The 4,562-nt window shown below is 41.1% G+C and overlaps 1 pseudogene; it reads right to left on the bottom strand.

Annotated features, from left to right (window-relative positions):
- Nucleotides 1-967: 967 nt before the first annotated feature.
- Nucleotides 968-4,166, bottom strand: LOC102873275 (annotated as a pseudogene).
- Between the last annotated feature and the right edge of the window lie 396 nt (nt 4,167-4,562).

The raw sequence follows: 4,562 nt of genomic DNA on the forward strand, positions 1-4,562 counted from the left end.
AACAGCAGCCAGGAAATCAAGAGACAAATTACACTGTGAAAGTCAGCTGTGAGAGATATCTCCAGAGTATTGAAGAGCAATGATGTCAGGCTGGAGACTAAGGTGCACCTGATGTGGGGTATAGTCTTCACAATTGCATGCTATGCATCGGAGAGTTGGACAGTGAATAGGGATGAAAGAGCACCTTTGAGTTATGGTGCTGAAGAAGAAATATACCATGGACTGCTAGGAAAACAAACAGGTTTGTCCTGGAAAGGGTGAAGTCGGAGTTCTCCTTGGAATCAAGGATTCTGAAGCTTTATCTGACATACTTTGGGTATGTTGCAAGGAGGGACTGGTCCTAGGAGAGGAACATCATGTTTGGGAGAGTGGAGAGACAGTACAGGAGAGGAAGACCCTCGATGATATGGATTGATTCTGTGAGTGGAATAGTGGGAATGAGTGTGTCAGAGATGGCAAGGTTGGCACAGAACAGAGCAGCGTTCAGGGATCTTGTACACAAGGTCGCTATGAGTCACAAGTGACTCGACGGCTCATAACACTACAACAACAACAACTTGCAAAATTATTTGAAGGGACTCTAAATAAAAGACACAGGGACATTAAGATGGTTAACACCAGAGGCTGAAGGGTCCTCCTTTCCACTGGTGGCTCTTCAGCCCAAGGGTGTGATGGATAAATCACACAGCTATTGCTAATTTTTCTGGGCACAAAAAAGTGGGAAGCATAGTTTTACAAACACCAGGTGGAAGACTAGGGCTCTTTCAATCACAAAGTAGGTTACCTGGAGAAAGGAGGCTGGACTGGTCCACCCTCCTCAGTGATGCCCAGCCCGTCTGCTATATCCCCACCACCAGGGCAGTCAAGACACAGGGACTCTGGTCCCAATCCACATCTCTCCCCTCATGTCATCAGCTCCTGCTCCCTTTCAGACATCATGCCTCTTCTGATGGGCCAGGAGTTTGTCCTAATCATCAAAGGTCTGACCACAGATGGCGCAAGAAAAGGTGCCATCACGGATGTGATCCTTGTGGTGCATGATGAGAATGGACTTCTGGCTGAAGCTCAGGTCACAGTCAGGGCAAACATAGGGCTTTTCACCAGTATGGACACGAAGGTGGGCTGCCAGGTAGGGCTTGTGGTGGAAAGACTTGCCACAGTCTGGGCAGACAAAGGGCCGCTCAGGGACATGGTCACGCCTGTGGGTGGCCAGGTGGGGGCCCTGTGAGAAGCGGCGTCCACACTCTTCTCAGGCAAAGGGTCATTCCCCTGAGTGGACCCGTATGTGAGCCACCAGGTGAGTCTTCTTGCCAAAGTTCTTGGCGCACTGGGTGCAGGTGAAGGGCCTTTCACCTGTGTGTTGTTGCTAGTGAGCCCGGAGGAAATGCTCCGGTTGGAAGCTCCTGCCACAGTCCCCACAGCTGTAAAGAGGAGAGGGGGCTGCAACCTGGACCTTGGGTGCTCCGGAGGAACAGCCAGGAGGGTATCTGCGGCAGGTTCTTGCAGAGGCCTCAGTAGGGCCTCTGGAGTGGACTCTTCTGCCAAGGGCTCCAGTGATCCAGCTAGAAGCTGGAGGCTCCCTGAGCCAAGGGTTGCTTGGGCAGACCTCTCAGATCCCTTGTGGATCTCTCTGTGTGAGAGCAGGTTGGGTTTGTGGCGAAAGCTGCGCCCACACTCCGTGCACGGATAGGGCTTCCCGCCTGTGTGGATGCTACGGTGAGAGGACAGGTGGGGCTTGTTGGTGAAGGCTTCCCACACTGGGGGCATTGATGGGGCCGTTCACCTGTGTACACACATCGGTGGGCACGCTGGTTGGGCTTGTTCAGGAAGCGCTTGCCACAGCAGGAACCCTGGAAGGGACTGTCAACTGCATCTCCACCAGGCCCAGGGGCAGTCAAGGCTGGGCTGCCCCTGGGCCTTCAATGATATTTCTGAAGAACAACAGTACATGACTTGAAAATAATTGTAAGAAATTATCTCAGTAACCCAAATTGAGGAAAATTCTACATTCTGATTTCGATAACTGTGTTGTAGTTGAATAGTAGGGTTATGTACATAAATCATATATTAAAGTATTAAGGAATATTGGATGTCGACTGACTCCCAAATGGTTAGGGAAAAATTACATGTATTAATATATGTACAATAATGAAGCTGTGATAAAAAGACAATGTTCAAGGAATTAGTTTGAAAAATCTAAGAGCAATTTTATATGATTAAAAATTTAATATTTTAATTGAAAATTAAAAAGGAAAAATTACATAAGGAGGTCAGTAGAAAAATTATTGCAGTAAGATAAGTAACATAAGGTCACATAACCAGTAAGCATCCACTGTGAATAGATAGTCACAAAAGGGAGAGAAAAACAATATTGATGAGTTTTGAAAGATGACAAGAGATTAGAAAGTCAAGTGAGAGAAAAGCCATTCAGATAGAAGATACAGCACATGCAAAGAACCTGTGGCAGGTACAATTCTAGTAGGTCTGAGGCGGTGAGGATTTATTATAGCATGAGCTAAGATTTATAGTATAACTAAAGTTGAGGAACAATAAAAGAATGCATATACAATAATCCATTTGAGATCTCTAGGAAAAAAGGCAGATGCTTATCTGCGTCCTTCCTGAACTATTTTACTAGAATCCATATTCTGCATTATTTAATATGATCACACTAGTCTTTAGTATGAATATTGATCTTGGACTCTGGGATTCACAGATATACTGAGAACTGGAATTATCTAGGAAGATATTTCTGTAATTCTAAGTGGCCTAAAGTGGATTACTTGTTTAAGAAAAATTAATTTTAAAAATATTGATATTTTGCATTAAGGCTTGATAAACCTTGAAATATAATGCTCCTTCAGAGCTGCCTATGAAATCATCCTGGCTCTGGGACTTCACTTGCACTCTTGCTTGGCTATTTATTTGTTCTCTATCCTGCTTCTCACTCACTTCATTAATTCCCCTGGAAGAATTACCTTATTAAACCACTTACACATAATTCTTGACTCAAGTTTAGCTCTGCGAGAGTAACTTAAGCTGAATTTCAAGTCTACTTTACAGGAATACAGAGATCAACAGTAACATAATAATGTTTGGGGGTATTATTATTAAGTGTCAGAGAACATTATATGTTTAATAAATCAGAGACCTCTCAATGTGAAGTTTACAGTGAACTGGCCAAAAGCCATTGAGCCATACAACTTTACAGCTGGGAGAAGCACCTTTAAAATTATCTAATGCAAGCTTCTCATTTTACCAGTGAACTGAGGCTTGAGCAGTTTGGGAATTCATATCAAGAGCTTGTCAGAAAGGTCACACTTTATAACCTATAATCCTCTTTCTAAAGAATCTGGCCTAAGAGAGTAGTCATAAACTCAAAGATTTATGCACAGGGATCTTGATCTGACTATTATATATAATAGTCAGAAATTGAGAAGACATCAAAATGTCCAAAATATGGGAAAGAGTAAATAGATTACAGATTATGTGTTGACATATTAATTCATAAAGTATTTGCATTATGAAAGTAGTACTTTGAAAAAAGATTTAAAATATATGAAAAAAATCCCTAGTAGAAGTTAAGTAGCAAAAAGGATATAAATAGGTACATTCATTTAAAGAAATGAATGGCAGGAATATAGGAATTCATAAAAGAAACAAATGACAGGAATACATGAAAATATTAATAATCTAAGTCTTTTGTTATGTCATGATGTACTATTTATATCATTATTAATTTTCAAAACTTTCCAGAGTAGGAATTCAATGCATTTACTAGCAATTATTTTTTTAAAGGAATATAAACTGTGTATTACCAAATTAAAGTGATATGCTCCAAGAGAATATATACAAATCACTTTAGAGTTTGCACTGTTATTGTTGTTTGGGGCTGTTAATTTTACCATAACTTTGTATTTTATTATTTTTATGTGTGTGTGTACCATCAAATCAGATCTGATTGGTACTGGAGGAGATTGTCCGTCAGTCTCCAGCAAAGCCTCTGGTGGAATCAGTGTACCTCTGGGATTGTAGTGCAGCTTCTTACCACCAGGCTACCAGAGCTCCCTAATTTTACCATACCTCTTAATGACCATATGAACAACAGATCTGAACCTTGCCGTATCATGCTCAACTTCTTGGTTTCTGGTATTTTCCAAAGCCATTGTTCTGTTTCCTGTGTCATTCTATCTTGTTGAAGGTCTTTCTTTCGCTCAGACTTTCCACCTCTCTAAGCATGAAGTCTTTTTTTCTAAAAACTGGCACCTTCTGACTACATGCCTCAAGCATACATGCTTCTCAATCTTGGTCTTTTTTTCTCTATTAGACATCATACTTTTTTTTTCTGGACATGGGTAGCATTAAAGCAAACTTTCTGACTGTACATTATTTCGTCTCTTCATGATATAAGCGGAAAGAGGGTCAAAGATATTTTATTTTGGTTCTACTTTCTTTCCTTCTTCCATCTCTCTTCCTTCACCTTTGCTTACTATCTTATTTCATACCTCAGTACTTCATGTACTAAGATGCATGCATAATAAAATTTATTACTCATAATATTA

Source organism: Elephantulus edwardii, unplaced genomic scaffold (assembly GCF_000299155.1).
Source record: "Elephantulus edwardii isolate Elephantulus edwardi_28Jun2011 unplaced genomic scaffold, EleEdw1.0 scaffold00142, whole genome shotgun sequence".
NCBI lineage: Eukaryota > Metazoa > Chordata > Mammalia > Macroscelidea > Macroscelididae > Elephantulus > Elephantulus edwardii.